This window comes from Symphalangus syndactylus, chromosome 14, assembly GCF_028878055.3.
Source record: "Symphalangus syndactylus isolate Jambi chromosome 14, NHGRI_mSymSyn1-v2.1_pri, whole genome shotgun sequence".
NCBI classification, from domain to species: Eukaryota; Metazoa; Chordata; class Mammalia; order Primates; family Hylobatidae; genus Symphalangus; species Symphalangus syndactylus.
This window is the reverse complement of record NC_072436.2, coordinates 29111699-29133204: the sequence shown is the minus strand read 5'-3', so window position 1 is coordinate 29133204 and position 21506 is coordinate 29111699. Positions and strand designations below refer to the sequence as shown.

General features: G+C 34.0%; 1 long non-coding RNA gene across 1 annotated transcript in view; it reads left to right on the top strand.

The window, feature by feature from the left end:
- The first annotated feature begins 221 nt into the window (after positions 1-221).
- LOC129462342 (uncharacterized) overlaps positions 222-21506 on the top strand; it is a 97395-nt gene continuing 76110 nt past the window's right edge. The window contains exons 1-2 of the long non-coding RNA XR_010115397.1: positions 222-699; positions 8460-8542. This is a non-coding gene — a long non-coding RNA (uncharacterized lncRNA). The remainder of the gene's footprint in view (positions 700-8459; positions 8543-21506) is intronic.

Genomic DNA, 21506 nt, shown 5'->3' with positions numbered 1-21506 from the left:
GTTCAAAGGTAAACTGATTATGTATTCAAGGAAACATGAAAGGAGTTATCTTTTAGAGGTGTTTCCAAGACAACAATGACAACAATCACATTGATATTAGATTGGCAACACAAGTGGCAATGGTAGCTTAGATCATAAAAGACCCTGTGGAGTCCACCTAGAAATTTCTCTCGGGACATTTGCTCTATATCCACAAAGTGTTAATATTATAATCATGCCTCTTCTTTAAAAAAATCTCCAAATAAAACTTCAAATGTATATATATTTGAAAATTGTTTAAAGAAATGGCCTGGTTATAATATTAACATACCCATATACACTAACATATGTTAGTGTATCTTATAATATTAACATACCCACGTGTTATGTGTAAGCATTAAAAAAGGAGAGGTATGGTTATTAAGCGAAAATAAAAGAAAATGTTAATGAGCCAATGTCTTATGGAGATACATTCATTCTGAAAAGCAATCAAGAAAATGGCATTTTAAAATGTAAGTCATGTTTCAATAACATTGACAAAGAAGAAAGAAAGGAAGGGCAAGAGAAGGAATAGAGGGATGGTCAGGAAAGAAGGAAGAAGGGAAAAAAAGACCTCCAGCATCTCAAAAATGTGGAAAGCAGCAATCTTCACATAGGGGAAATATCTAAAAACCTCTTAAAATTTCAAGTCCTTCAACAAAACAAGTTTGCTTTGATGAGGTAAAAACATATATAAATGTTTAATGAAATGATTTTAAAATGTATAGATGACTATCATAAAAACAATTAAAATGTAAATACACTTACTGATGTAAAAATACACTAAAAATGAATTGAGTTGAAAAATTATGTATACAGACTTCGTGTTTTGCCTGTAAATAGAAACATATTTTTGTCAGAGTCAGGTTTATTTGAAGCTAAGACTATTTTAAAATGTAATAAATGTCTGCTAATTCAACCTTTTCTATTTCAATTTAATATATAACACTATGCCACTTTTATTCTATTAATATAAGAAACATATCAACTTTAAAATTGCTGTAAGTTTGAATACATTTATTAAGGTATATCTGTTCTGTCTAGTTTAAATGAAATTATTTTTCATATTTTTAAGTGTATTCTCTACAATTTAGGCATGGTTGATTTTGATTTTTATAAAATTGATTTTTTTATTGCTTTTATTTCTTTTAAAAGTTTGCAAAAGAGAGTGATTTGTACAAATATATTGTTTAGCTCTCTGTTGTATTTTTAAATTAATATGTTTATACTGAGTTAATTATAGATTCATAGTCTGTTGTAATAAAATATCAGAGAGATCCTAGGAATGCTTTACCCATTTTTTTCCTGATAGTAACATCTTGCAAAACTGTAATACAATATCACAACCAGGATTTTGACATGGGTACAGTCGAGATATGAGATATTTCCATTCTTCGGAGGATCTTTTCTATTGAGCTTTTATAAGCATGCCCGTATCTCTCCCTTGATCTGTCCCTAACCCTTGGCCTGTCCCTATCCCTTGGCAGCCACTAATCTGTTATCAGTTTCTATAAATTTGCCATTTCAAAAATGTTATAAAAACAGACTATGCAGGGCTGGGCATGGTGGCTAACACCTGTAATCCCAGCACTTTGGAAGGCTGAGGAGGGTGGATCACTTGAAGTTGGGAGATCAAAACCAGCCTGACCAACATGGTGAAACCTTGTTTCTACTAAAAGCACAAAATTAGCTAGGCCTGGTGGTGGGCGCCTGTCATCCCAGTTACTTGAGAGGCTGAGGCATGAGAATAGCTTGAACCTAGGAGGCAGAGGTTGCCGTGAGCCGAGATCAAGCCACTGCATTCCAGCCTGGGCCACAGGGTGAAACTTCGTCTCAAAAAAAAAAAAATAATAATATATATATATATATATATATACACATATACATATATATACAAAATATAGACTATGCAATAGGTAAACTTTTGGGATTGGCTTCTTTCATTCAGCATGATTTAATGATAATTCATCTCAGCTTCACATATATTAATATTTTCTTTCATTTCATTCCTTAGCAGTATTCTATAGTATGAATGTATCATAGCTTGGTTTACTATACACATGTTGAAGGACATCAAATTACTTCTAATTTGGGGCTATAACAAAGTTTTTTCATTTAGAAACTGTTATATAAATGGAATCATGCAGTATATGACCCCTTGAGATCGGCTTTTTTTTTCACATGTTACTAGTTTGTTTTCTTGATCCCTGAGTAGTGTTCCATGGTACACATGAATCACGGTTTATTCAGCCATTGGCCATTTAAGGACAGGATTGTTGCTAGATTTTGGATACTATGAATATTAATACAACTGCTATGAACATTTATTTAGGTTTTGGTGTTAGGTTAGGTTGTCATTTCTCTAAGACAAAGGCCTGAAAGTGCAATTGCTGGGTCATATGGGAAGAGCATTTTGGTTTTATAAGTAATTGCCAAATAATTTTCAGAATGACTATATCATTTTATGTTCTCACCAGCAATGTATGAATGATTCAATTTCTCCACATTCCTGTCAGCATTTGATATTATCATGGTTTATTTTTAAATATTAGCCATTCTGACAGGTGTGCTAGAATAGCTCATTGAGATTTTAACCTGCTATTTTCTAGTGATTAATGAAGTTCAACATCTTTCTTGCTTATTTGCCATCTGGATATCCTGTTTGGTTACTATGTTCAATTCGTTTTTTCCCATTTTCTGATTGGATTGTTCATTTTTATCTGGTGAGGTTTTTGAGTTCTTTATATATTTTAGATAAAAATCTTTTGTTGAATAAGAGGTTTGCATTTATTTCTTTCCCAGACTGTAGCTTATCTCTTCACTTCTCTTAACACGGCCTTTCATGGAGCAAGGGTTTTTAATTTTGATAAAGTCCAATTTATCACTGTTTTTTCTTTTTATGCTTTGTGCTTTTGGTGTCAAGCCTAAGAAGTCTTTGCCTAACTGTGGTTACAAAGATTTTTTCCTACTTTTCACAAAAAGATCGTCTTATATTTTGCAAGATACATTTATTTATATTAACTTTTGCATAAGGCATTACGTTAAGGTCAAGACTTTTTTTTTTTTTTTTGCCTATGGATATCTTATCGCAGTAATACCATTTGTTTGAAAAGCTATGCTGGATGGATGTGGTGGTTTATGCCTGTAATCCCAAAACTTTTGGAAGCCAAGGTGGAAGGATTGCTTGAAGCCAAGATTTCAAGACCAACCTTGCCAACATAGTGAGACCCCATTTCTACAATAGTTTTTTAAAAAAATAAATTAATCAAGTGTGGTGGCATGAACCTATAGTCCCAGCTATTTAGGGACTGCAGTGAGAGGATCTCTTAGCCCAGGAGTTTAAGGCTGCAGTGAGCCATGATTGTGCCACTGTACTCCAGCCTGAATGAGAGAGTAAGATCCTATCTTCAAAAACAAACAAACAAACAAACAGAAAGTGATGCTTTCTGCATTGGATAGCTTTTGTGCCTTTGAGGGAGTCTAATGTTAGGTTCTCTAGTCTGTTCTATTGATTTATGACCTATTCTTCCACCAATACTACACTCATGATTATATAGCTATATGATAAGACAATATTATTCTTTTTCAAAATTGTTTCAGCTATTCTAGGGCCTGTGGCTTTCCATAAATATTTTAGAATGAGCTTGTCAAAGTGTAAAAATACGAAACAAAACAACAACAACAACAAAATTTGTTGGGATTTTCATAGGAATATCACTGAAACTGTGAATCAATTTGAAGAGAAATTACAAGAAATTTGAAGAGAAATTACAGCGTTATTATGTTGGCTCTTCCTATGTTGGCTCTTCCTATGGCTTTTCCTATTTCTTGGAAAAATTATAAATGGTATTGTGATTTTAATTTTGGTTTTGATATGTTCACTGTTACTATTTAGAAATGTGATTCGTTTGTCTGTGTGTGTCTATGCATGTGCTACTTTCATACGCTACAATCTTGCTTAACTCTCATATTAGTTCTACAAAACGTTTCTACTTTGCAAATTACTTGAAATTTTCTACATAGATAATTGTATCATCAACAAATAGAGACAGTTTTTCCTTCCTTTCCAATTGGTGACTTTTTCCTTCCTTTCCAATTTTTGCCTTTTATTTCTTTTTTAATTGATTCACTGGAGTTTTACGTTGAATGAGAGTGACGAGAATTGCCTTTTTTTTTGCCATGTTCTTCACTTAAAGTGGAAACACTAAATATTTCAACATTAAGTATATTACCTCTAGGTTTTTTTATATATCTTTATCAAGTTGAGATTTTTTTCTACTGAAAACTTACTAAGTTATTATTATTACTATAAATGGATGCTAGCTTTTCTCAAATGATTTTTCTGCATCAATTGATACAATCATGTGATTTGCCTTCTTAGCCTGCTGATATGTTGGATTACATTGATTTTTTTTAATATAGAACCAGTTTTGCAAACTTGTAATAAATCCCACTAAATCCAGTGTATCATTTTTTAAAAACATTGTACATAGGGTGGATGCGTTCCTTCTCTTCCTTTCAGGAACGTCCGACTCCGTCTATGGAGTCCTTTCACCACTGTACTTTCTCAATAAACTTGCTTTTACTTTGCACTGAATTCTTTCTTGTGTGAATTCCAAGAACCCACTTTTGGGGTCCAGATCAGGACCCCTTTCCTGTAACACTTTTACTTTAAATTACCTATGCTGTAAAATTTGAAATCAATTATTTGTAAGACATCATAGAGTTGGTTTGTGATTTTTCCCTCCACTCCACCAATGTCTGAGTTTAATTGGTATTTCTATACTATTTTCATTTAAGGATAATGCTATGTTGTTATAACTGAATGCTTACACTTAATACTATGATGTTATAACTTAAAACTGCTATTTTGTGCTTTTAATTTATTTTCACTGTGTGTTATTCCTCTGTATCTCTTTTATTACCATTAAAATGAAGTATTAACTCTTTGTCTTAATTTTGTTGCTGTAATGGAAGATCACAGAGTGGGTAATTTATGAACAATAGAAGTTTACTTGGCTTGCAGTTCCGGAGGCTAGGAAGTTCAAGAAAGTGGCACCAGTGTTTGGTGCCATCATCCATGGCACCAAATGCATCATCCCTTGATGAAGGTGGCAGAGCAAGAGAGTGTGAGAGAGAGGAAGGGGCCAAACTTATCCTTTTTATCAGGAATACACATCTGCAATAACTAAATCTCTTCTATGATAACAGCATTAGTCCATTCATGAGGGCAGAGCTCTCATGATCTAACCACCTGATAAAGTCCCACCTTTAAATACTATTACCCTGAGGATTAGATTCCCAACATACAAACTTAAGGGAACACATTCAAATCATAGCATTCTTTAATATTCTCTTAGTTATTAATCATTTGCTTACTCTGTTTTTAGTCTCATTTCTCTATTTTATTTCATATATTCTGTTGATAATACAAAATTACCATAAGCTTCTTTGTGTCCCATACCCTCATCTAATTTAGCAGATCTTGTCTTTACTAAAAATATCCTTCCCAACATTTTCATTTTGGCCACATTGTACTTACTCTTCAAGATTTAGCATTGTACTTTCTATTATAGAAAACAGGCTCTGCCTAATTTTCCCCAACCTTGAAACTTTGCCCCAAACCTTGCTTTTTCTTAACTAAGAATCACTTACCTAAATCTTTTATCTCATGTATTTCTCAATTATGAAACCCATTGTTGTATTCTGTAATTATTGGTTTACTTATTTGTCCCCCATACCAGATTCTGAACCTTTTGAGATCTGGGTTTACATTATACTCCTCTCTATATTCCTGTTTCTTAGCCCTATATCTGACATATAGAATTCACTTGTTAAATTCTGGTTATATAACAATGTTAAAAATTTTTTTAAGTATTTTTAAAGTAAAAAAAGTATTTTACTTCGCATATAATTTATTTTAGTGAAAATATGTCAATAAAGATATTTTATTATTAATTTTGAACTTCTTTACTTAGAAAATAAAGTGTTAATTAACAAACACTAAAGAATTTCTAACTATGTGTTCAGTACTGCATTGGGTAGGGTTTGAAATACATAAGAAGAGCAATCTACTCTCAGGTTATAGTAATCTGTTTAGTCAGGCATGCTTCCACCATAAAATAGTGCAAACTATCCAAAAACTAATTGGGATTCAATGGAATGGTGGGTCAGTGAGCTTTTGCACTAATCGGGAAGGAAAGATAGGAAAAAGTGTGAGTCTGAAAGCAATACTTTCCAAGCTATAATTTTCAATTGTTCATGGATATTCAAATCTTTTATTACTGCCAAACCAGTTTATTTGTATTTAAGATCAACAATAAAAGAGAGGAAGGTAGCCAGAGAGTAAAAGTTTTACTATGTAAACTTAGAAAAGTTAAACTTTCATGTACTGCTTTTCTCTTTTCTTACAAAAATTGGATATTGAGTAAAATCATATCTATTTGTGAAGGTTATGAATAAAATAAGGAACAAACATCTAGGTCTTATAAAAATGGAGGATCTTTGAAAAATAAGCAGAAACATTATCAATCTGCTTATAACACTGAAAGAAATATTTTCTCATGATAGAAAACACTATACTCTAACATTTTTAATGCAAAATACTTTTTATGGACAAACTTGTCTGAACAGTACTCTCTCGAAAGCCCATAAACCCTCTGAGATACTCTCATATTAATGAGTTTTAATGGTGCCTTTGAATAATACCTAGATGACTACAGCACTACTTAAAAGAGAAACACACCTCTCACACTAATTAGAGTTCTTGAATGACATTGAAAGAGAGAATTGGCTAAATCATTTTCTGCAGCACCAGATTTAATTGACATAGATATAATGCCAGTGATAATTTTATGCAATTGCAAGATCAGGAGTTTAATGTATCTGTCAGTAAGGCAGGGATTTTCTTTCTCTGACAGTGCTGAATAAACCTCTCTAATCCTTTTCCTTTAGCTTTCCCTTATTTCTAGGCTTAAGTTTAATAAAAGGCTAAAAAAAAATCAAGATTCCTCTAGGCTTCTCAAAGCTCAAGCATAGAGAGAAAAAGATGTTATCTCAGGGAGATTGTGGCTCAGAATCATTAAAAAGACTAATGGCAGGATCACAGGGCTAAGTTTACAATTCCCTTTGTATATTGCAGAAGCACCCTCTCTTGTAGTAAACACTGTATCTACTTTCATCTTGCTTCCAAATTGCCAAAACGGAGGCAAGAGTCCAAGAGGGATTGGATGATTATAGTTTACAAGGTGCTCAAAATGTTTCCTTGAATGTTCAATTTGGCTTGCCTATGATGCTTGTTTATTCATTTACAAGTTATTCCAAAGCCTTGCTATATAGAACTAGGATATTTTGACAAAGTGGACTTCCACAGCATGTTTTCTGTAACATTTAATGTTTTACAGTTTAGGACTGTCATGTTCTATAGAAGTCAGCATCTTATGGGCCATTTGGCAGAAGTGATAAAAAGCATAATATTTATGAAAGCCTCTGAAATAGGCCAAATGATTTTCAGTGTAATAATCCAATTTTTTTTACTTTGTTTTAATTATAAATTATGAAGGGCAGGACTCAGGCAGATCTGAAGCCTGAATCTTTCTGCCCCTGGGACATTCCTGCTTTCCATGTTTGTTTTATGCTTTCTTTTTAACTTTTTGAGCAGAATGGCTCATTTATAATGTTCTTTCTTACTTGACTTGATCAAAAGATCAGTATTATAGGTGGTCATATACAATGTTCTCATTTTCATTGTTTTCTAAAGCTTATGTAATTGTGGTTTTTTATTAACATCTAGACCCCAAAATTATTTAATGGAATATATTTTTCATGTGGCTATTTTTTTCCTTTATACCTTTGTAAACCATATTTTACATTGAATGCATGATGATCATAAAATGTAGCCTCTGAAATATCTTCTTTTAAAAATTCACTGAGATTTTATTTATAATCTAAAGTTCAATTTTACTTTTTTTTTTAGAAATAGGCTGTGGAAATTAAAAGGGCAAGTTGTAGAATGGAATTTCATAAATATTTATCAAGTCCTTTGAAATGAAAAATATAATTTATAATATGTTTAATTTTTAAAAAGTATAGGATTATTTTACCAAGAAAAATGAAATAAAAATTACCTGGAAATTGTTAAATAGATCAATGTAATTCCATATGGTAGCATAATATGCGACTGTTAGAATTTATGGCATATGAGAACATTACCAAGTTATATTATTTAGTGAGAAAAGCAGGTTAATAGAATATACAAATAATGTTCACAAACAATATATCTTGTTTTTTTATAATTCCCCAAAGGATAAAAAAAAGATGCAATCACATTAAGTCAAATTTTAATTTGAGGACACTACATAGCATCAAAATAAAGAATACAGTGTGATATAATCATTAAATTAGATATAATTCTGATTCTTCTCTCTTTTTTTTTAATGTAGGAAAGGAGAATGGTTTGAAAATGTTAACGAGGAGTAAGAATGACACTGACACCAGCTCCAGGTCCCGTGGAATGAAATCTATGGTAAGCAGTGTTAACTAGGGTCCTTAGAAAAGGTTCAGACTTACATTCAAACATAAAGATGAAAGAAATATTTTGAACACAAGTATGAGATATTTAACTGTTAATGGAGCATAAATTTCAAATGGCATCCAGAAACTATTTTAGAATTTGAGGAAGCAGTAAAAAGGAGACAGAATGGTAGATCTATAAAGATATATGATCATTCATGTAAAGGATACAAGATGTTACTAGGAATATGAGCATCTTCTTGGGACTAAATTAATGAGATAAATATATCTACCTATATATCTATCTAGATAGATAAATATACATATATATATAGGTAAAATAGATATGTATAGATATATAGATATAGATATATAGAGAGATTAATTCTGGTAAGTTTAAGGCAGTGTTTGGGTCAGGGTGAAAGAAAGGAATAGATATCTCTTTACTATAATACTTGGGTAGATAGTGAGCAAGTAATGGTCTTACACCCAGGGTGTCGGTTCACTCTGACTTCCTGTTTAGGGAGAAGAGATATTATTCCAGATACGTACACTATCTTGATAGCTTGCAGAATTCTGTAGAAGGTGTGTGTGACACCAATCACAAGAACACTTTTATTATCATCAGAAAGTTATGACTGTGGGTGTATGTACATTTGTGCGTATGCGAAAATGTCTACAGACACGTACTTTCTCTTTCTATCTGGTTTTGCTAGATAGAAGTGATGCATTAAAAGTCTATTTTTTTGCCTCAGAAATCTCTGAAATATTATTTTCTGTCTTTTCTTCCATATGCCCTTTAAAAAAATGTTGCCTAACCATATAAAGAATTTGATCGCAATTGCTAAAGCTGTAGAGTCTAGAGGACATATAACTCATGAATGTCTGGAATTAAAATCTCAAAAGAATCATTAACTTTTTTACACTTACTTGAAATCCTGCCTTTATGAGATTGGTTTCTATTGAAATACTTTTGTGTATTCAGTTCTTAAGGAGAAGAATTTGCCATCTTGTGTTTTTGCCCTCTGTTGATGTCACTGAATCTAATGCTTGCATGTCTTCGTGAATTTTTTATGTGTATGAAGGTTAAATTTTGGCTTAGGCATCACTGGGCTATTAATTTCTTGTGTGGTCTTATGAAATATTTGGATATGATCACAAATCCTTCACTGGTAATGTTTATTTTTAAAAAACAAAAATGTATCAGGGATTTTTCTTTTTTTTTGGAGGTAGGATTTTTTTTACGGACTTCATTCTTGCTTCTGGAATGCCAAATTAGGAATCATCCAGTTGGCAACCACTTTTTATTACTTGAACAAATATAGAAAAATTGTGCTTTGTTTTATGCCAGACATTATATTTTTTCTTAAATGGAATGACTTATTCATTGATTCACAAATTACATATTGAGTTTCTACTATGTGCCAGGCAGAGTTTACAGTGTCTGGCAAGAATGGTAAATAAAACAAACCATAATGCTTGCTAATGTCTAGTTTATATTAAAATGACTGAGATGAGGGAATAATATAAATTAAACAATATGAATGTAAGACAACTAAATATAATGATTAGAATATGATACGTGTTATGGAAAAAATAGAGTTGGTTGAAGGGAATCAAGAGTATGAGAGTGATAAGTGGGTTGCAATTTTACATAAGGCTGTGGGCTCAGGTCTTACTAATCAGGTGATATACATGCAAATATTGGGAAAGCAATACAGAGAGAGGGAACACCCCAGTGCAAAATGCTTGAAATGGGGTGGGACTTGTGTGTTTGAGGAAAAACAGAGAGGTCATTATGATAGGAGCTATATAAGCAACATAGAAGGAAATGAGGCCACAGAGCTAATAGGAGTCGAACAATTTTGACCATTATAGGCTATTTTAAGGACTTTCCATTTAATTCTGAATAAATAAAAAGAGAGAGCATTGAATGACTTGAACAAGAAAGTAGCATGGTCTGACCTCTATGTCATAATGGATAACTGACTTCTGTTTTGATAATAGACTGGTAGGGGCAAGGAGATGAACCTAGAGGCTATTGGATCAATCAGTAGCAGAAACAAAGATGGCTTGGATCAGAATTGTAGTGTGTAGATAACAGTTGAATTATAATGTATTTTTTTAGTAAAGCCAAGAGAAATTCTTGACAGATTAGATTTAATATGATAGAAAAAGAGTCAACAATGACTGAAAGCTTTAGTCTGAGCATTAAACGAAAGAAGTTGTCATCTGCTGAAGTAGAGAAGATTATGCTTTTTGTGTGTGAGTATGTGTGGGGGTGTATCTGTGCATATTTGGGATACGTTAGGTATCTTAACGGAAATGTAGCAAGTTGAATATATGCATCTGGACTTAAGGAGAGTGACCAGCCTGAAGATAAAGCTTTGAAATTCTAGGCACACATTTGATTATAAAGCCATCTAACTGAATAAAATGACGATTCAGTGAATGTGGGCAGAAAAGAGAAGAAGGCCAAAGACTGATCTCTAGTATCTACAACACTAAGATGTTGGAAACAGAAAAAGAATTCAGCAAATAGCCCTAAAAAGGAGAGACTGGTAAAGTAGGAGGAGAAAAGAATTGTGTGATACCTTGGAAGATGACTGAAAATGAATTAAAAAGGAGGGATTTGTAGTAACTTAAATGCTCATAATGGTACATTACGTAAAATGTCAGGCTGATGGTAATAGTAAGGAAATTAAATTAGGATGAGGGACAGGCAACTTAGAGTTAGGAGGTCCAGAGTGGAAGAGAATGAAAAGGAAAGCATGAATATCTATGTAAAAAATAATAGTATATCAATATAGTATATCAATAGTATATCAATATATTTGTGACAAATATACCTTATCAGTGTAAGATATAACGTCCTTCCATCCCCCAAAAATGTCTACCTCCTAATCCCCTAAATCTGTGAAACTGTTACCCTACATGAAAACAGGAAACCTACAGATATAAATTAGGGTCTTGAGATGGAGAGATTATTCTGGATTACCCAGATGTGCCTAATCACAAGAGTCATTGTAAGAGAGGCAGGATGCTCAGAGTTATCGATGTGATGATGAAATTGAGATGTGTGTGAGTGTGTGTAAGAGAGATTGGAAAGTGCTACTCTGTTGGCCTTGGAGGTGGAAGAAGGGAGCTATAAGCTAAGAAATAGAGATGGCCTCTAGAAGCTGAAAAAGGCAAGGAAGTGGATTATCTCCTACAGCAAGAGTCCCCAGTCCCTGGGTGGCAGACCTAACAGTCCGTGGCCTGTTAGGAACCTGGCTGCACAGCAGGAGGTGAGTGGCAGCGACCCAGCATTACTGCCTGAGCTCCGGTTCCTGTCAGATCAGCGGCAACATTAGATTCTCATAGGAGCCCGAACCCTACTGCGAATTGAACATGCGAGGAATCCAGGTTAAGTGCTCCTTATAAGAACCTCACTATCTCATACCAGTTAGAATGGCGATCATTAAAAAGTCAGGAAACAAAAGGTGCTGGAGAGGATGTGGAGAAATAGGAACACTTTTACACAGTTGGTGGGACTGTAAACTAGTTCAACTATTGTGGAAGACAGTGTGGCGATTCCTCAAGGATCTAGAACTAGAAATACCATTTGAGCCAGCCATCCCATTACTGGGTATATACCCAAAGGATTATAAATCATGCTGCTAGAAAGACACATGCACACATATGCTTATTGCGGCACTATTTACAATAGCAAAGACTTGAAACCAACCCAAATGTCCATCAACGATAGACTGGATTAAGAAAATGTGGCACAAATACACCATGGAATACTATGCAGCCGTAAAAAAGGATGAGTTCATGTCCTTTTGTAGGGACGTGGATGAAGCTGGAAACCATCATTCTCAGCAAACTATAGCAAGGACAAAAAAACAAACACTGCCTGTTCTCACTCATAGGTGGGAATTGAACAATGAGAACACTTGGACACAGAAAGGGGAGCATCACACTCTGGGGCCTGTTGTGAGGTGGGGGGAGGGAGGAGGGACAGCATTAGGAAATATACCTAATGTAAATGACAAGTTAATGGGTGCAGCATACCCACATGGCGCATGTATACATGTGTAACCTGCACGTTGTGCACATGTACCCTAGAACTTAAAGTATAATAAAAAGTAAATAAATAAAAATAAAGAACCTCACTAATGCCTGCTGGTCTGAAGTGGAAAAAGTTTCATCCCCAAAACATCCCCCTACAACTCCAGCCCCATCCATCTGTGGAAAGATTGTCTTCCACAAAACCCATCCCTGGTGCTGAAAATGCTGGGGACTGCTGCCCCAGAGCCTCCAGAAGAAACACAACCCAGCAGACAAATTGATTTTACTGCTTCTAACCTGCTTTAAGACAAGACGTTTGTGTTGTTGCAAGCCTCTAAGTATGTTGACGTTTGTTAGAGTAAGAATAGGAAATTGATACAGTTTTAATAACAGAGAAAACCGAATGTGGGTCATATAGGAATATCTGGGTTATCTTTGTAATAATTCTGTTAATCTAACATTGTCCCAAAAATAGATTGTTAGAAATCAATTTCAATAATTGAGCTGTATGACGTAAAACCCAGCACCTGGGGTAACAGTTTACAGGCCTCTGACATATTATAACTCTTAGAACATATACTTAGCTTTGCGTTGTCTTCCCCCGTCTTTGCTTATTTCATTACCGATGGTTACTCAGCTCTCTGCTCAAGTGTCTCTTCCTTAAAATTTTCTTATTTTTTTCAACTCTAAAATCAGCATGCATTTCTTCAGATTTCTCTAAAAATACTGTTAAGGAATATAAATAAATGTTGAAAATTGGAAGAAGAGAATATTTTGCCAGTTGAAATTGTTCAAAATGATTTACTATGAAACCACTTAATAGACTATCATGCAGCCTTTGAAAACAATGAGAAAAACTAAAGGAGGCTTTAGGGAGGAAAAAAATAAAACAATAATTGCAGTTGTATTCAGAGATATATACATATGTAACTAACATGGTTTCTACAGGCTCAAAATGACAATGCCATCCTACCCCTTAATAGTGGTTTTCAGTGAATATTTAAAAATCATTAGTGCCAGTAAAATATTGTATATTACAAAATAGCTAGAAGAGAGGCTTTTGAGTGTTTTCAATACAAAGAAATGATAAATGCATGAGATGATAGATATGTTAAAATACCCCTGATTTGATAAACAGCATATATACATATTAAAACATTAAATTGTACACCATAAATATGTACAATTATAATGTGTCAATTAAAAAAATAAATAAAGGCTGGGCATGGTGGCTCACACCTGTAATCCTAGCACTTTGGGAGGCTGAGATGGGCAGATTACTTGAGGCCAGGAGTTCAATATCAGCCTGGCCAACATGGTGAAACCCCGTCTCTACTAAAAATACAAAAATTAGCTGAGCTTGGTGACCCACGCCTGCAATCCCAGCTACTTGGGAGGCTGGGGCATGAGAATATCTTGAACCTGGGAGGTGGAGGTTTCAGTGAGCCGAGATTGGGCCATTGCACCCCAGCCTGGGTGACAGAGCGAGTCTCTGTCCCTAAATAAATAAATAAAATAAAATTATTGGTGGAAATTATGTTTCTGACAGATAAATTATAATATTAAAGCACATTATGTAAAACAGACAAAACTAGAGATGTCCTGGTATGAAACTAAATAGAGGTAAAGAGAACCTTGAAAGGCTTCTTCCTTCTTCCCTGTATGTCTCCTTTCAATGAATTATTTAATGTTCTTGAATTTAATATCAGAATAGTATAAAATCACTGGACTAAAACACAGATATTATAAAAACTAATTCACTAAATTAATGGACCCCAAATATGTGATTCTATATTCTATCAGTTAAAAAGCTGAAGTCTTCATACCTAATACATTTCTGTTTATGTGTTTATAAGTTATAGTTACACACTACCGTACTAATGTATTTTATATCATACACAATATACAATGTTTGAATCAAAGCATTCACATTTTTAAAGGGTGAGATTTTAAAACTAATTATAAATTCAATTCTAATATTTTTTTCTGACGCACTGAGGTATTCTCTTACATACCATTTGATTGACTTACATGTGACTTCAGAGACCATGACCCTAAATCAACAATCCATAGAGGGCTGTTTTCAGTCTAGATGCTGTCTGTGACAGAATTCATAATCGTAAATAGTGAAATCTGATAAATAAGAGCAACATAATCAACTGTTTATAAAGTTAGATTGATTAAGTTTGGAGAACAGTCCTTTATTCTGAAATTATTGAATTTCTTGTGTCTAGCAAACTAAATAGCATTGTTTTATTTTCCGAATGTCATTGACAATATGTGTATATTGTTCTAATTTTTATAGTTGCTAGTTTCCAATGTCTGGAAATTGTAGTTTGGCAGAAATTTGTTATATGTGTACAAAATAAATAGAATGAAGAAGTCATCGAAGAGAAGCTGATGATGTTTGCATTCAAATGATGATTATATTGACATTCTGAATAGATCTCCACTAAGTGCCACAACAGTGTCACAGCTTACTGGTGACATCTCGTGAGTCCTGTTCCACCTAAGTGCCTAAGTGGGGAAAAGTTCTGTCTATTAGAAATTAAAGAGAAACACTTCTTGGGGCAAAAATATATCTTTTTTGAGTACTTTTGCAAAGTGCAAAAGTAGTGCAACTATAGTAAATACCACCAGAGATGAGAATAGTCAGTTCACTTATCTCAAGTTAAATAGGAGAGTAAAACTACAATTTTAAGCCTAGACAATACATGCTAAAGGCATATTAACTTGGAATTTGGAACTTACTCTATTGACTACATTTTTTTCTACATTGGAAAAATCAGAAAAAAAAGAAATGGAGAATTAAACATTATAGAAAACTAGAGAAGAGAAAAAATATAATATGCTTTAATAGAAATTTTAAAAATATAGCACTTATCAAATTTGTTTTAACCATGACCCTGAATTTACTTTGTTTCTTTAACTTAACTCATTAAAGAATGCGAAAGATCAATGGTGTCTAAGTTTGATCAACGGAATAATATCAAAAATACTTTTTCACAAAGGTAAAGACTTACTATCTTTAACATATATAAAAAAGCTTCTTTTTGAAAATAAATAACACATTTTTCTTTATTAACCAAAAATCTATCTTCTCAGTTTCAACAAACACATATGTAAACTTATGTTATGAATGTCTGATTGATGGGAGACCAGTGCTCCAGCCTACCTGCTATACGAAACTCCAATGTGAAAAAAAAAAAAAAAATAGATTGCCCAGAACTCTGTTCACAAGTGGTGTCATGAAAACTTGAAGGCAAGTTCTCTGATCCTCAGTGGCGCATTCCAAATCACTCATCTAAGTATTGCAAGTAGAAATATGTTTTCCCTTGAAATATAAAGTGGCTAAAAAGTAATTTCAATATAAAAATTATTGTTTTCCAACAGTAAGAGCTAATTTTATTTTATATTTGACATATTTAGAATAAATTTTAAGCCCATATCCAAGAGTAAAGGAAATAATTAAAAAATGTTTAGGACCAAATTTATTTCCTGCTGTGGAATCTAATTGTTCTGGCAAAGAATGGCCAAGGAGAAGCACAAAATAAGTAAGTGAATTGCTAACTGCTAAATGATACGTGAGTAAAGCCAATCCCAGGAAATCCCCATGATGAAATATTCTGAGAGAAGTTCCACACTGCCAAACTTTTAGAGAACCATCTTTAGGCTTAATGAAATGTCCTTAGATACACAGAGATGTGAAACTTCTTGAGAGTCTTCTAAATACTAACATTTTATACAATATATGGCCTTTAAATGTTCAATAAACCATCATGGCATAGAACATCTGGGACACAGGAAAAATAATGTCATGGCAAAAATATAAGTTTGTAGAGTTTCCATGTAAAAAACATCAACTTAGTATTTCAGATGTTCTCAACTAGTAGATATGTGTGGCGAGATATACAGAATAATGAGAAATTAGCTCTTTAAGAATTTAAGACATTATTATCTATGTGTTGTTGAAATTTGCTCCCACTAATAGACAAAGTGGACTCTCCTTGGCTAACTGAGCTTCTCAAAGTTAAAACAGAACCAGGCCATCATAGTTAAGAGAGGGAACAATCACGTACTCTGCATGCTTAGAAAGATCTAAGTGTCACAGAACCTCCCGTTTTACAACTAAGCCAAAGAAGTTCCCGTTGTCAGTGCCAAGATTAACTGTGACCAGAAACTCCCTCTGCCATTCACTGGCTGTTTGAAAGAAACAGTCTCTGACAGAGACTTGGCTGATTTGGGGTCTACAGACCACCTCATCAGGGCTCAACTGTTTTGACCAATCAGAAAAGAACAAGCTTGAAACTTTCATTTGCATAAGTGGACCTGGTTGATAACCTAGTTGAGAACTTTCCCTATTTAAGCCAGTCCCTCCCTTTGTTCTGTGGAGAGCATACTTTTATTTGTATTGAATGTTATACCTCCTCAATCTACGGATTATTTTATAATAGAATATAAGCTTTCCATTTTTTCTCCACAGATCTCATGGCCTTTGTTGACAATGTGAATAAACCTTTCAAACATGCATGCAGTAAATCATCTATGAAATTTTTTTTAAAGTGGCTGCATAATAAATGTTATATTATGTAGTCTGGACATGGTAGCTCACATCTGTAATCCCAGCACTTTGGGAGGCTGAGGTGGGAAGATCACTTGAGTCCAGGAGTTCAAGACCAGTCTGGGTGACATAGGTAGATCCTGTCTCTATGAAAAAATAATTTAAATACATTTAAAAATTATAAAAAAAGAATAAATGTCATATCATTCAGAAAAGAGATCAGAATTTAGGAAAGATGCAGTGGAGAAGGCAGGAGGGAAGTTTTCCTAGAGGAGTACAACTTAAGAGATCATACACAAAACATGTCAGCTTTCAAAGTATGTCCCACCTTGATCCCTGATCTAACCAGATTTATTATTACTTTGGATTCACGGTGTTAGAAGACATGGCCGAAAACCTAATTGTGATGTGAATAGAGTTTTTGTTTGTTTGTTTGTTTTTGGTATTGTATGGTTATTATTTTAAATACTCTCTTCCTTTTAAATTCCTCACAAATGATTGGCCTATCTTTTTGAGAAAAAATACTAATACTTTCAAGAACTTGAAAAGAAAAATATCAAATTCATATGACTCTTTATCTAAAGAGACCATTTATCTCCTGAATAGCTGCCCAGCATCAGTCATGTTCAGAGAATGGGAAGAAACATTGTCTCCTCTTTTTTGGCCTGAACAATCTGTGGAGGGTTCCTCTGTGAAATTTTTTAGAAATTATGTGTGTGTGTGTGTGTGTGTGTGTGTGTGTGTGTGTGTGTGTGTATGTGAGACCATTTTTCTAAAATAAAGTTGTAACATGATAATGTTGCAAAAATACGCAAACCAACATGTGTTTTCTTTCTCTTATCAGCTTTCTGAAGAACATTTTTGGGTTAAGGGAGATTATCTTAAAATTATATTTCCCAATAATATTCAAAAAATAAGGAAATGCTAGAGAAGCAAATTCCAATGAAATTAACAGCAGTAGAGGCCCGAAATGGTGAGAGTTTGACTTAGTTGAAAAATAACACAGAAAGTCAGTGAAGCTGACCTTTGTGAGCTAGAAAGAGAATAATAAGAGATGAAGTTGGAGAGGTTAGAATATATATTTACCTATATTATTAAGGATATGCCATAATAAGAGTTACCATTTTATTCTAATTGCAATAAATAGATGTTATAGTGATTTACACTGTATCTAATTTGCATTCATAAATGACCCAATCGGCTGCTATGTTGAGAATTAGTTTAAAGGCTAAGAATTGAAGAAGGGCAGCTGGTATTATGGTATCCCTGGAAAGACATAATAATGACTTTCTAAAGGTGAAGAAAACTTTCCTTCCACCCTCTGAAGGTTTGAGCTCTGTAATAATCTTGACAGTAGACAGATTAGTAAGACAAATCTGGATGCTCTGGCTCATGCCTGTAGTCCAGCTATTCAGGAGGCTGAGGCAGGATGATCCCTTGAGCCCAGGAGTGTGTGGCTACAGTGAGCTATGATCCATCCCAGGCCACTGCATTCCAGCGTGGCAAGACTCTATCTCTTAAAAAATAAAAAAAGAGCAAGACTCTATCTCTTAAAAAAAAGAAAGACAGAGAGAGAAAAGGCATACACATTTATTATGTGCATATGCACAGGAATCCCACAAAATACAAGACTCAAAGAGTGGCCAGATGGTTGAAGCTTAAATAGCATTTTGAGCTAGAGAAAGAAATAGGGGCTTCTTGCAGAGAGGTGGCAACACAAGCCATGGAGGGTGAGGGGAGGACATCCATGATGAACAAAGGTTGTTTTACTATACAGATCAAGTTTCTCAGGCAGCCTTCAGAAGAATAGGTGATGGGCTATGCAAAATTCTTTCTGGGCTAAGCATTGATATGATCTTTTCTAGATCTGTTTTAGGCAGATGAGGAGGCTCAGGGAAAGCCTATTCTTGCATTTGCTGTTTACTAATGTAGATAGATGTAAATTTCTTTTACAAAAGGACAGCTTTTCAGATCTATTCCTGTGTCTGCAGCTTCTCTGAATAGCTATCTCAAAATATGCCAAGAAGTATATTTTGTGATAGCGTATTTTAGTCTCCTATAGTCCCATTTTGGGGTAGTGTGTCCTGAGTCCCAACAACTTCAATATTAGGAAATGTAAATAATAAAAGGGGACGTATATACTTTGTAATTAAAGCAAAATGTAAAGGTCAATACAATTTATCTGGATAGGGACAAAAAGTGTAACCAAAATAATCCTTATGATTTTTGGCTGGAGCAACAAGATAGGTGTTAAAGTCCTTTACTGAAGTGAATAAAATCGAGAAGTAACAGATTTGGGTGGAGTAGAAGACAAAAATCATTCTGATTATCATTTGTTTTCACTCCTTTTGAATATAATACAAGATGTCCATCTATTTTTTTTAATCCTTGATTTTTCATTATGTTATGGCATTCTACCTTATGATCGTATGCTAATTCAAATGATTATCTCTCTATTATTGAATATTTGTTTCTTCAAGTGCTTTGAAACTATTGACAGTTGCCCTCCACAAAGACCACCTGAAAAAGCTGTTGATTAAGCAAATTTAAGTTGATTAGACTTACTGCAATAAGGAGGGAATATCAACTTGAAATAGTATTAGTAGTGTCTCAGTATGAAAAAATTGGAGGCGAGTTACAGAGTTTGATGACCTGATTTGTGTAATATTAAGGTAGGACTTGTAATCTGTGTAAACGCCTAAGAGTAGGAACAATTTATGATAAAGTGGCTTCGAATTGATTGGCAGTGTGAATTAAGGGTCTTGAAGTAAATCTTGAGCAATCTGTTAGTCTTGATAAGAAAGCTATTTTAGGCTGGGCACAGTGGCTCACGCCTGTAATCCCAGCACTTTGGGATCGAGACCATTCTGGCTAACATGGTGAAACCTCGTCTCTACTAAAAAAAATACAAAAAATTAGCTGGGCGTGGTGGCAGGCATCTGTTGTCCCAACTACTGTGGAGGCTGAGGCAGGAGAATGGCGTGAACCCAGGAGGCGGAGCTTAAAGTGAGTCGAGATCACGCCACCGCACTCCAGCCTGGGCGACAGAGCGAGACTCCGTTTCGAAAAAAAAAAAAGGCAATTTTAGTTGGCTCACTGTCATATCTTCCAGAAGCAAATATTTGATTGTCCCTAGCATTTTATGATAAAGACACAGAAATTGTCCAATATTGTTCAATATAAGGACAGGGAATCACATTGATTTCAGCCCTCAATACATGTTGTCAAATAGCTCTCAGTGAAGTTGATATTAATTTAGATGCTTCTGTATTTACTCCCACTGATTATATTTTTACTTGGATTTGGGGAGTAATTACCTGATAGATTGTTTATCATACTCAGATTTTGATGTGCTATATTGCTACATCTGATTGTTATTCATCTTTTAATTCTTAATATCATTTCATAACTTAATAAAGGATAACTAATAGTTGGTCACTAATTATTCAATAAATATAATTATTAAAAATATACATGTGCAAACCAAGCATTAGTCTTCTAAGAAGAAATACTAATTGAGAGAAAGGTGTTGAAAACAGTCCCCTAAACTTTAGGGAAAACATATGAATGTCTCTTGGAAGACCCACTTTTGTAATATTTTCATTATAGCATTTCAACTGTCAGAGGGATTAATGAGCAAAGATGGCTTTGGCATATTTTCAAAATGATCCCAGGTATTGAATCCTTCATTTAAGGAGCCATAGCAATGTTAGACAGATGATGATAGACTTTCTTCCCAGTGGGAACACTTGAGTTGCATCTCTCACTTATCATTCTCATGCATAGTGACTATCACAAATAGCTGTAGGAGATGAGCCAGTTTGACTGCTTTTATTCAGGCAGAGCTTTGATGGCAGGTATCAAAAGAAAGACACCTAATACTCATAATCCTTGTGAAATATAACCTAAGGGGGAGAAATTCGATTTTTTATAGAAACTTTGCTGGAAAATGTTTTATAAAGCAAAAAGCATTTCAGATAATGCATTGCAATCTAATTATTTCTCTACTGGCAACGATGACCTTTTTACTAAAAAAAAAAAAAACTTCCTTAGACCCAAAACAGTTACAAAAGAGTAAAAGTGTCTAATCTATATTCTTTAAAATTGCAGATAAACATACATATATAATCTTTTTAATGCAAAAGAGTAAAATGTGAAGGGTACTAACTTGTATTTTTTAACGTGCTGAGTGAATGCAGCATATAGTGTGAATATAATGGGTTCCTGATAAGATTTGGCTCTGTGTCTCTACCCAAATCTCATCATGAATTGTAATCCCCATGTGTGTTGAGGAAGGGACCAGGTGGGAGGTGATTGGATAATGGGGGTAATTTTCCTCATGCTTTTCTCAGGATAGTGAGTG